Source organism: Pogoniulus pusillus, chromosome 22 (genome assembly GCF_015220805.1).
Source record: "Pogoniulus pusillus isolate bPogPus1 chromosome 22, bPogPus1.pri, whole genome shotgun sequence".
Taxonomy (NCBI): Eukaryota; Metazoa; Chordata; class Aves; order Piciformes; family Lybiidae; genus Pogoniulus; species Pogoniulus pusillus.
In genome coordinates this window covers 14,350,877-14,363,915 of record NC_087285.1, presented here as the reverse complement: position 1 = coordinate 14,363,915, position 13,039 = coordinate 14,350,877, and the positions used below count along the sequence as shown (strand labels likewise).

General features: G+C 44.0%; 1 long non-coding RNA gene across 1 annotated transcript; it reads left to right on the top strand.

Moving 5' to 3' along the window:
* The first annotated feature begins 5,791 nt into the window (after positions 1–5,791).
* Positions 5,792–12,697, top strand: LOC135185256 (uncharacterized). The gene is made up of 3 exons (XR_010306428.1): positions 5,792–5,878; positions 9,929–10,218; positions 11,893–12,697. It is a non-coding gene; the product is annotated as an uncharacterized LOC135185256 (long non-coding RNA).
* The last annotated feature ends 342 nt before the right edge of the window (positions 12,698–13,039 follow it).

Genomic DNA, 13,039 nt, shown 5'->3' with positions numbered 1-13,039 from the left:
AGTGGGTATTTGAGGCTCAGATGGGACGCAAGGTAGGGGTACGGTTAGGGTGAGCAAACTTGGAGGCTCTCAGAGATGTTCCGCACAGAGTACAGCAGTAGGAAAGCACCTACAGCAGAAGAGCCACTGGAAATCAGGAGAACAAGTTAATCACTTCCTCCTGTGTAATGGCAGTTTCAGTCATATTTACCCACCATTAGTAAGATTTCTGGAAAACCTGAGCCTTTTAGTAGCAAACCAAGGTTAAAGATACTGTGCTATCAAAAGCCTCACTCTCCCTCTCCTACAAAGCCGTTCTGAAAACTAACCCAGGGCGGAGAGAGACCTGGGAATTTTCCCTTTGCCTTGAGGGTCTAGTCAACTTGTCACTGAATCTAAAAATAGACTTCAGAGTATTGATTAATCTGTCTGAAGGAAGCAACAATGAATTAGAGAGAAGAAAATGAAACCAAGCAACGCTTTAGAGCATATTTGACAGCCAGATCTGGGTTAGGGGTAGCAGAACATCCTTTATGACAAGTAAGTGACTGTTGCTTTGTGAAGATACTATATTTTTACTCATTCTCAGCCAGTAGCAAACTACCTATAGAAGCTCACTCAGCATGGCAGGAAGACCTTTCTCCTAGGATGGTAATTTATCTATTGAGTGATTTGCTCCCAAACTAATCTTTTACATCTGTCCTTTTCTTTTTTAAATGCAATATGTAGCTTAGACTTTGCTTGGTTATTTGTGTAGATTTAAACACATGAAATTTATGAAGATTACTGCCAAGAAAAGTAAGTCTCCCTCCCTTCTTCTCCCTCATTGAGGGAGCAGATCAAGCCGCACACAGAGAAATAAAACAACACAAAGTACTCTAAAATCATATTGAACACTCAAATCCCAGAGAGAAAAACTATGACAATGCTTAAGTAATTAGAAAAATTAGGAGCTTCTTTCTGCAAGAATTATGATCCTCTTGCCTCAAGATTTTATATGAAATCGTTGACTCAATCTAAATTTGAGAGCTAACAAAGGTCAAACTGCTACTCTTAATATCAGAGTTTCGTTGGAGATCAAGGCAAGTGTATGACTACATGGGGCATGCAAAAGTGCAGCATTAAGTGTGGATTCCTTTGCAAACATTCTTCTGTTACCAGGAGAAATCCAATTACAATACCTATAATCACATCAGCTTTGTGATAACTCTTCCTCCTGTGTCTTAGTATCTCGCAGTAGACCAACAATCAGTGTGTGTAAACACCACGTGATGCCTGATCTGTTATTATGACCTTTCTCATGGTGAGTAATCTCATCTGCCCTCACAAGTGAAGATAACTGCTAGATTAGATTAGTGCTCACATATTATGTTGTGTATCTCATGGATATTTTTTCCAGTCCCATGAGTGCAGTAGGACTCACTGGGAAAAGATCTAGCTGAGATCTATGAACCAGAAGAGGAAAGGGATGGATGGCTCCAAAGACCATTAAGGCTGCAGAAAAGGGTAAATGCAGTCACCAGCAAGGTGGAGGTTTGGCTCCTTATCTTAAGACATCTTCACATGCTTTCCTCAGCAAAGCAACTCCAACTGGAACCATTTGACTGAAAGGTCAATAAACAAAAATTAGAGTCTGGAGAAAGAAAACATTCACAAGGGGGAATTTATTTCATGGAAAGTCTGAAGAGAAACCCAATACCCCCTCACTAACCAGGCCTGTGACGTGAAGGAAACAGCACAGTACCTGGAAGTCTTTCAGATCCAGTAATGACCAATACCAGCCTTCAGAAAGCTGCCTGGCTGCCTCTTCAGGGACTCTAAGCAGAGACAGCACAGCCAGGGCACTAACTTGTTCCTTGGCCAAGTTAAAACATTCCTAGCACAGAGGCATTTTCAAAAGTTAAACTTCAATTCTTGAGGCACACCAAGGGGCTACCACCACAGTGGGTCAGGCTCACTAGGTAGGTCTAGGAGAGGAAACAAATCTTTTCAGCACAAGCCCAAGCCTGCCTTCATATCTAAATACAGTCTATCCAAAAAGCTGGGATGCAAGGCTCTGATACGTAAATGTTTGTGAAATTGCATGAGGCAAAGTCTGCCACCCATCAGTGTGAATCCTTACCAGCATGGGCAGATGTTCCCAATATGCTCACACCCACTCCATCACCTCCAGCCCTTGCACTGGTGACACAAGGCCAGTGAGGTAGACAGACTGACTGTGGAGTCCTTCCTAAGTCCCAAAATATTACACACTACAAATTTAGGCTGCTTGTGCCCTTGATAAAGGCTATTCTGGATAAATCAGATAGCCCTCCTGTGAAATACTGTGTTTCTACTGACAGAAGTTGGAACAGATGCTCCATGATTTTAGCTCTGAAGATATGTATTTTCTCTTTGTCTGACTGATATGGTACTTTAAACTTGTCCAGGTATAGGGAGGCAAATAAAATAAAGTGGATCCTTTCTCCATTTTGTTCTTTTCATTTAGAAATTGCTTATCATTTAATTCTGAAGGAAAAGCTGTTGGATGTCAAGACCCAGCAAATTTCTAATGAATGGCCTAGAGAAGAGCAGCTAAGCTGTGAAGAGCCTAAAGCACAGCTCTTATGAGGAATGCCCAAGGGAACTGGGGCTTCTTAGTCTGAAGAAGAGGAAGCTGAGGAGAAAACTTATTGGTCTCCACAACTACCTGAAGAGAGGTTGTCATGAGGTGGGTGTCAGCCTCTTCTGCCATCTGACTAATAATAGAGTAAGAGCAAATGGCTTCAAGCTGCACCAGGGGAGGTTTAGTCTGGACATTAGGAAAAAGCTGTCAGGCATTGGAAAAGGCTGCCTAGGGAGGAGGATGAGTCACCATCTCTGGATGTGTTTAAAAGCCATCTAGATGTGGTGCTTGGGGATATGGCTTAGCAGTAGACTAGTTAATGATCTGAGTTGATGAATTGGAAGGTCTTTTCCAATCTAAATGAGTCTGTGGTCTCTAAAGGAACAAAAACATTTGCAGTGTCATGAAGAGTGGTCTAGCAGATGATTGTTTACTGTGGAGAGATTCATGCCAGCTGTCTACTAACAGTCCACTGCGAGCATCGTTTAGAGCAACTGCAGTGTGAAGGGAACAGAACACCTAGCAGTGTTTTGACAGTGATTGGTAACTAATTAATACAAATTCCACTTCTTTCTTTCCTCTATTTCTTTTAGGAATTGATTCACAGATTACAGTTGTACCAGCAGCAAATAGACAGCCACAGACTTCTAGAGAGCATTCATATTTTCAGTGTATAGTGAAGGGAGTCAAGGCACCAAGACTTCAGCTGACACAAATCAATGGCAAAAAGATCTTTGGATCTCAGTGCAGCCAAGCTCTACCATTCAGAGTTTAAAATTACCTTCCTAAAGTCTTAACAGAATGAATCTGTGACCACTAGGAAACTGTAGGTATGAGATCAGCTGTGTCATTTCAGATCTTCCCTCTTTTCATCTGAGTATATTAGCTTCCTTCAAAGCACAACACAGAAGATACAAAGATACCTCATCCACAACATGTGTCCATAACCCTGATTGGGAAAATAATGCTTGCTCTGCTTACTCAGTCTCTCACCAGACAGTTTGGTAATCATTACAGGAAAAATGAAAAGCAACCCTTACCTTCAGAGTTCATGCAATGGCCTGAGATGTCATTGTGATAATTTGAAGCTAGCTGGAATATTTTGGTGAGAAGAATTAGATTATAGACTTTTAAAATGAAATAATGGTGATGCCTACTGCACTCTTAGGCTTGCTGAGATGTATAAAAACAAAAACATAAATACAGATAACACAGTTGCTCTCTTTGGCTCTGGCTGCCTCCCTTCTATCCCTAACCTGATGTCTCTGTGACTAATCTGTCTGCTTCCTAACCCCCCCCCCCCCCCCAATTCTCCAAACTCACCTTGAACATAAGGCAAAGTCTGGGATAAGGTAGAGAGGTGGAAAGGGTGGTTGGGAGCCCCTCCTGGGGACTCTGGTTTCTGGGAGGGCTGTTGTGTTTCTGTATTACCTTTTTAACTTGTATATTCCTATATATAGCTGTAGATATTGTAAATACCTGCTTGTAAATAGTGCTAAGCTGTAAATATGAAGCTTCATTTTCATTTCCAGCTCAGCTGAGTGGAGTCTGGATGATTTCATAAGAGTGGGGGGGCAGGTAACACCCAAACCATCACAGTCATTCAGGCTTTCACCATTCCCTCTCTGGCTGCACCCTCCTGGTCTCATTGCACACATCGACCATGAAGTGCATTTCACCAGCAGCCACAGCTCAGATTTGCTTTCTGAAAGGCCATCTCAGGAGAGCAAATCCTGAACTTCTGCTGCAATTTTAATGGAGCTTGTGGAGCCTTTAGAGAAGGAAGAGTTAAAAAGGTGTTTGGTAATTTCTCCAGGTCTCTGAGTTCATGTGTAGCAAATGGTACAAGAAGAAAGGCAGAAGAGGGTTGTTTAAAAATCCTGGTGCCTGCCTTAGCTTACAGAAGGTGATGACAATTCAATAAACCAATGCATTACATGGCACCTGGAGAGGTCATTCAGTGTCTGCAGGTGGGTGCATGTTTTGCTGCAGTGCAAAAGGAGTGTGTTCAGACAAGAGGGGGCAGCCAGCCTTCCTTTGTGGTTTTGTTTGGTTGTTTTTAAGGTGAAGCAGGGGGAAAAGCACCTGCCAAAGGAACAAACCTGGGTTGGGATCAAATAAGCTCACAGGAGGATGGAAATGTTTGTTTAGCTCTCATTTTCTTTATGCTACACCTGGCTGCCAGAGCCACTGCAGAATTTCTACCAATCTTCCCAGGCTATCTGCAGAGGGATGGTGCCTCTGTACTGGGCAGAACACATCTCACATCCTGGGGCCAGTTTTGGGGCCCTCATGCCAAGAAAGACATTGAGGGGCTGGAGTGTGTCCGGGCAAGGAAGCTGATGAAGGGTCTGGAGAACTGGGCTGGTGAGGAGTGGCTGAGGGACATGAAGCTATTTAGTGTGGAATAGAGGAGGCTGAGGGGAGACCTTGCTGCTCCTGAAAGGAGGTTGCAGTGAGGCGAGAGTTGGTCTATTCTCCCTAGTATTAGGTGATAGAATGAGAAAAAAATGGCCTGAAATTGTGCCAGGAGATGTTTAGGTTGGACATGAGGAACAATTTCTTTGCTGCAAGAGCAGTCAGGCATTGGAACAACCTCCCCAGGGAGGTGGTGGGGTCACCATCCCTGGAGGTGCTCAAGCAATGGGCAGCCATGGCACTTCAGGACATAGTTTAATGGCCACAGTGGTGGTGGGTTGAAGGTTGGGCTTGATGATCTCAGAGGGCTTTTCCAACTAGAACAGTTCTAGAACAACACAATTCTACTCACCTCATAAGCTTCTGCTTCAGCCAAGTACTTAAGCTCATCCTCTGTGAGCAGAAAGCAGCAGCTAAACAGAGAGGAGCTCAGCCTAAGCAAAGAAGCCCAACCAGCACCCGTGGGTGACATTAGAGCAACATGATGTCAGAGCAACCATGGAGCCTACTCCTACCTGACCGGGGGGCCACCAGGCCCCCCGGCCTTTAGATCACCTCCACCATTCACCCGGTGCATGCCACAGGGACTCACCAGCGATGATGGGAGGAAGATCCCTCTGCCCAGTTGGGCAAACTTGGAGCTTCTGCCTCTCCTGGGGCTGATTAAATAGGGGAGCAGGCAGGGAGGGCAAAGTGGTCACACCTGGGGTGGGAGGAGACTCCAGCAGCACCCAGGTGCTCTGGGTTTGGGAATAAAAGGGGAAATGAGGGGCAGGGTGGGAGAGGAGTAGCTACAGTGGTAAAGGGTGGCTGCTGCTTCAATGAAGATGAAAAGAGGAAGATGGTGATGAAGAAAGAAGATGGAAAGAAAAGGAGGTAGATGGAGGGGAAAGGGAGGAAAAAGGCGGGGAGGGAAATTTGATAAAATTGAAAACTGGACTGGGGGAGGGTGGGGGAAGGTCCTGCTCTGGTAGGGGAGTTGGCCTAGACCTTTGGAGGTGTCTGCAGCCCTAACATTCTGTGATGTAAATCTGTCAGTTGAGCTGAAGTTGTTATTTTCCCTCAGGAGCTGCACTCATGGGCTTGCTCTCAGTCCTACCTTGTTCTCCTCTCTCTGCTCCACTGGGTTTTAGCACCACGTGAAACTACTTATAGAACCCCAGAGAGTATGGTATGCAGTCTCCTCAGATCTTCATTACAAAATCACACTACAAATGATTTCATGCTTGGGTCTGCAAGAGAAATATGTTTAGGTCTAATCAGAGGTGTTCTGATAAGGCTGCATTTCCAAAACTGCTTCTCAGTGGTATTTTCACTACTGTCTGTCTCAGGGTTCTACTGCCTGGGACTGTATCAGAAGAGTACTTTCATCACTTAGGGAGTTGTGGGGAAATTTTTTACTCTCTAACTTTGCATTTTTCCCCTCTGCAAATCTCAGGCAGGTAGAAGTAGAGTATCAGGTTTGCAGCTCTGGCTCCCATCTAGTTCCAAACCCAGAAGTCTGTCCAGGCCCGTGTAAAACCTGTACCTTGGAGCAGACTCTGCAGACTTGACTTTGAATGGTGGATGAAAAGATTAGCACACCAGCAATGAGAGTCTAAAACTCACAAGCAATAGCAATCTCAGCTCTGCCTCCTACAGTCTTCAAGGCAAAGCAGAGAGGTAGGAGCAACAAAGCAAATATGAGAAAATTATCTTTGCTCTCATTCTAGACTTGACTGGAGACTGTTCCAGTCCCTACCCCAAGTTACAACTCTAGGGCTTCCCTAATTAACTTCCTATAGCTCCTGCAGACTGCAGCCCAGATGAGACCGCATGGAGAGGCTACAGCCCAAAGTCTTTTGATACTGAGTATTCAGGCACTCCTAACATATTTCATTACTTGGGTAATGGGGAGGGGGGTTTCAGCACACCACCATTTGCCAATCTCATATTACCCATAGAATGCCCATGTGTCAGGGAAATTCCCAGCTGGCAGGTGGGAAGGGCTACTTTCCATAGGAGAAGTATAGGGAAATGGGAACAAAGACTTGGATGGGGTCCAGGAATCATAGACTCTACAGTAAAGTTATCTGGATATGCTGGTGGGCACATGAACCTTAGTCTGAAACAAACAAAAAACCCCAAACCCTCATTATTATATTCTCTTAATGTTATCATAAATGGGAGGGGAGAAGAAGAGACATCTCATCTTTAACACCAGACACTCACTCTGAAAACATCACCTGGTATTTGTTAGTCATATTAGCCTAATATTTTGCAGCACTGTCTTGTACTTTTCACCCTGCTCTCCAGACACCTTCCACTGGATATACTATAAGGTTTAGTCCTTCCCAAGCAAACCACTAATGTTTGCCAAGTACTTGGAGATCGTCTGATGAAAGGCTCTATAGAGCCACAATCTATTATTTCTTACTCAGAAAAACACATTTGCTGAACAGGAAGAACAAAAGAACGAGCTGTGGGCCCCCAATAAGCATTCAGCACAAGTTAATTTGCTCAGCAGCTGTATTTTGCTGAGACAGATTGCATATTTTCATTGTTAAAATAAAAGTGTCCACTGGGCTTGCATCCTTCATGCTTTACATTGCTGCCTGTTACATTCTGAGTCTAGTCTAGTGAACAAATTCAATTCCTTTAATAAATAAGAGGTCCACTTGAATAATTTTGCCTTTGTCCAGGCATAAATTAATGAAGGCAGAAGACATGCAAGGCTGCTGAATCTTCCCTCTCATGGAAAAAAAGAGTGGAAATCTGGCACCTAGCAAGGCAGGCAGCATGTGTGTGAATCATGGCTGCCTGCCGCCACGCCTGATTCAGAGCAAGGAAATAAGAACAATAATACAGCACTACACCAGCTAACTTTCAAGCTTAGCCACAGTTCCACACAGCTAATGAGCAAAGGGAGCAATGAATCTTCAATTTATGGTGCTCTGTTCCGATAGATTTAGCCTGAAGACAACAGCAGCATTTCCTTGCCTCTCTAATGACTTATCTTGTCTTTAGGTCTTTGGTTGCTCTATTTTGTTTTCCCCTTGTCCTTCCTTATATTGGTGAGGGCTTCTTAAGATCATCATTGATTTTTTTAAAACTCAGGTGGTTGAATTCTTATCATCTCCTATAGTAAAAATATCAAGTAACACTGACCTGTTCTAGTGGGAGGTGTCCCTGGCTGGGGTGGAGGGTTGGAACTAGATGATCTTTGAGGTCTCTTCCAACCTAATCCATTCAATCATTATATCAATTTGCCAGATTTTGCCTCTTGGTGTTTTTTTCTCATCTCCCACATCAGCCTGTTTACACAGAATTATTAGGGCCTTCGTGCAGTGCTCTGACTGTGCAAGCGAAGATGTATTGATTCCAAACCCCTGCTTTCATGCACACTTCTTTCATATATCACCCAAAGTGACTCTTGTTTTATTTTTAGCCCAGAGGTGAATCATTCAGGAAAATCTGATAAAATCCATTTCACTACAGTTAAACTATCAAAACCTGAGTGAGCCCTAGTTAACTTTTAAGGAGTTTGCAAAGAAAGCACGTGTTCCTTTTGACTCTAAGAGAGTATCTCTGGACTTAGAACCCGTGAAGAATCAGGCTTGTAAACACAGTTGGTGTGGCTGTATCAAGACACAATGAAGGCAGGGCTGAGGAAAAATGTTGTATACAAAACATTTTGAGGGTGGGAGGAGAAATAGCAGAGGAAAACTGTGCTGGTTTGACACTTAACAGCTTCAATTAGGAGAGTTAGTTCATTTGGGAAGAAACTGGGGTTATTTTGAGGACAGGAGTAGTGAGTTGGCAATACTGATGTTCACACCACATGTGAAGCACAGTTGCAGACTTGAGTCCAAATGGACTTTGTGTTTGGAGAGTGCATAACCTTCTCCGAGCAAACACCATGATTCACATGGTATGAGGAGGACAGCAGTGATGGGGTCAAGAAGATGGAAAAACATCATCAACCATCTTCACTTGCCTTCCTCACTGTCAGACAGATAAATCAGTCAGATTCTTCTTGGGAAATACCTGATGTGTGCTGCGAGGTAGAAGGGATATAGGATGCTGAGATACTGATACCCACCCCACCGGTGTGCAGTGCATGCCTACTAGGTGTCAAGCTTTAGGCTGTGTCAGCCTTTCTTCCAGACAAAGCTGCAAACCCTGTTTTTGTGAAACAAAAAATATAAATAACATAAAAATAACAAGTTTCCATGCTATTGCCATCCAGCATCTGGAGCAGAAAGTTGTGCAAAGGGTGCTCTGCACACTCTGTGTGACCTGCAAAACAATTCTGACCAGCATCCACCCCCATGTAACATTTATTTATAGCCCCAGAATAAACTCTTTTTTATAATCCTGCCACAAGCTGTCAAGCAAGGCAGCCCTTGACTAGATTTTGCTGCTGTTGTAGAAAAGGAAGAGCATATCTCATTTTATTAAAATACTAGAACAAGCCTGCCATGTCATAAAAAATTAAAAATAGTGCAGAGTGCTACCTTACATAAAACACTGCCCTGAGTTGCCTTCTATTCACAGCATCCCAAATGCACTGTAATCCCAGCACAACCCATGGGCCAATAAAGGGATCTGGAGCTGACATTTCAGGCAAACAAATGCACCCCTTCCACTCCAAGGCCACCCAAAAAAGCTCAGCAGAATGACCTTTTTTTTGTCCAATTAAACATCTACCCACAGCAACCTTCTGTTGCTCACAGTCCTCAAGCAAGTCCAATTTAACTATGTTTTTTTCAGAGATTCTCAAGTGAGTTCTGTGCCTTCACAAATCAGGGGCCTTCACCCACCATCTGTGCTTTTGAATAGCCTCTTCAAAACACCAGCATGGGAAGGAGAAAGACCTATGAATACCTGGGATGCACAAGATACTTCCCATGGCATTGCTTATGCCTTGTGTTCTGGCTTATCCAGAGCTGCCATGTTTCAAAGGGGAAGATTCTACAACACCACCACATTTGTGAGTTTGTGCTCTTGAAGACTTTGGCTTGACTTGGTCCCTCATGCTGACGCTCCCATTTGTGGTCCCTCTGGGTCATCATGGAACCAACATCCTGTCCCCACGGTGCCATACAATCAGGGTGCATGCTCTGGAGTGCTGTTCTGTTTGAAACCAGACTGGACAACATCAAGGAGCTGTTTAAAGGCACCTGCCTCACAATCCCTTTGGAGAACTTCAGACTTGTCTTGATGGAACAACACAGGTGTGTCAGAAATGTCACTGACAAAAAGTTGTAGCTTCTCTTGCCTGCAGCTCCAGGGAGGTTCCCATCCCCAAGTCAACTGTAGTCTATTTATCACCTTCCTCTATTTTCTTCACCATCCTCTCTTTTGCTGTGCTCAAACTAACCACAAATATTTTGACAGAACTGGGCTAGGAAGCAGTCATGCTTGCAGTTATGCTGGCATGTCTAAGGGGACAGCAACCTCTTGGCCTGACACAGCAGCAGCTACAATAGCATATCTGACTTTGGCCTTAGGTTGTGTTCCTCTTTCTCCTCTAGTGACTATATACCTCTACAATCTTTGCAGATGGTCTGACCACTCGAGGTAGTTGTTACATGAAACCTCAGTGCTGAACCCTCAAATATTCTACTTCTGAGACATATTGGCCCTTCAGTGTTGCATGCAAAATTCCATCACAACACCTATGTGATACTGGTAAAGGGTTTTTTTTTTTTCAGCAGATTGGGGTCTGCCTGGCTGTGTGACAGCTCTGCAGAAGAGGATCTGGCATCTTGATGAATATCAAGTTAAATATAATTATCTGTGTGCCCTTGAAACAATGAAGGCTAACCTTGTTGGGTTGTATTAGCAAGAACACAGTCAGCCAAAAGAGGGGCCCTCTCCTCAGCATCTGTGAGGCTACATCTGGGATTTTAGGTTTTGTTTGGGGCTGCCCAGGACAGAGCAGAGATTGGCAAACAGGAAAGAGTACAGTGGAGGGACAACAGGGAGCTGGGGCACAAAACACACAAGTGTGGGCCAAGAGGATCAAGTCTTTTTGGCAGTCAAGAGAAAAGGTTCTGGGGTTGTTAAACTGCAGTCTTCCACAGGCTAAAAAGAAAACCAGAGCCTCTCAGAGATTCACAATAAGGAGATGAGAAGCAACAGCCATAAGATGCAGCAAGGATGATTCAGGCAGGATATAGTGAAAAAATCATGAGAGTCTTTACACTGCCTAGAGAGTCTATTCAATCTCCATCCTTGGAGATATTCAAAATCCAACTGGGCAAAGTCCTGAGTAACCTGATTTAACTTTGAAGCTGACCTTGCTTTCAAAAGGAGGTCAGATTAGGTAACCTCCAGTGGTCCTTTCTAACCTGAATTATTCCATGATTTTCTGGGAAGAGTTCAGATGCAAAAGTTATCTTAAAAGCACTTCTCTGAAAGATTCAGCTAAAAATGCAGCAGCTTTCAGGAGGCTACAGCAATCCTAACAAGGTGTCTGGTACCCATAGCAGAATTCTCAGGGGAATAACTCATGGGACTATACAGCTGCAAAACAAGAGGCTCAGCTCTAGCTCAGCACTTGATGCTGCATCCTATCACCGATACTGATCCAAATCAATCCAAACAGTGGTCCCTCAGCTCTCCTCTAATGACAATAGGGTTTTTTCCCTTTTAAGAGTTCAGTCTACAGAGTTATCACAACAGCAGTGCCTCCCCCTGTCAAATTCACTTTTTAAAAGCCATGAAAAATGGAGTGGAGAGATTATGGAGGGATATCTCTGTACAAAAGTGAGACCAAAGTAAATCTGTTCCTATAGTGGGGCTGGGAGGGGAGATCAGGCTATTAGGGGGGATAAAGATATTCCAGTTCTTTGGAAAAAGCCATAGGTGACCTGAAAGGACCACTTCTCCTTTTCCCCCCACAGGCTCTGAAGATACACTGGCCTCCATGGGCATTCACTTCCTCGAGACCTCTGGAGCCTTTGCACCTACCTGGAAGGGCTAAATATTTTGGCCAGAAGAATAGAATATGATGATGGTCACCTATCAGCCAGTGTCCTCTTGGCTGCTTCCTGTTCCCTGCACTATTTAACTGACTTTCCTTGAAGCAGACCTCACAGAAGTCAACAGCATGGCTGGTTTTTTTCAGGTGCCCAAGGCTTTGTTACTGAACAGAGGAGACACATCTCCCACATGGATGGGAATGGGGACAGCCATGGGGTGCAGTATGACCTCTATTCTCTGTGGTGCAGGAACATCTCCACCTGACTTTATGCCTTTTGCAGTAAATACTTTCTGCTTTAATGTGAATTTACTGCTCCAAAAATAACTGTAATTACCCAAGAAGCAGAGGAACCTATTTACAAGATTTAAAGGGGAAGAGGAAAGAAAATCTTAGAAGCAAAAATCCAGCATCCAGGCCTCAAAATACAAAACTGAATTGAAAGAAAGGGCAGCTCACCCCTGTGGGAGAGGCTCAGCCTGTTTGGAGGGGTATGCACTCCTTGGTACTTTGTCCATGACAACCATCAGGAATTGCTCAACTCAGAGAGCAATATTACTTGAAAACAAATTATTCCTCATGAGCAAACCAGCTGAAGAGAGGAGGGGACTCTGGCAGTACTCACACCTGTGAAAGTTTGTAAGTTATTGCTGAACATAAGGGGGAAAAAAGGCATGGGTGTGCACCAGAGAAGAATAATGTAAGACAATAAACTTGTTACAACGTCAGCAATGATTGCTGTCTATCCAAGCTCTAAATAATTCAGAAGGTTCCTGCTTCACCGAGTGTCTCAGGGTATTTTCAGACCTGCCAGAAATTTCTGCTGGTAAATAATGCATCTGTGGTATTCAAACACACATGATCCCAAATTAATACCAGAGATTTAACACTGCTGATTTTGAACTAAGAGGAAGACTGAGGAAGGTAAATTCCTACTGAGCTGGCTGGGCTTTCTGTCCTTCCCATTTTCACCTTTATCTCGGGATGCTAAAATCACCAGCCTCCCTTGCAGTTCCCATTTCCACACAGGTAAAGAGGAGCTGATACAGCTGATTAATTCAGCATTAGCC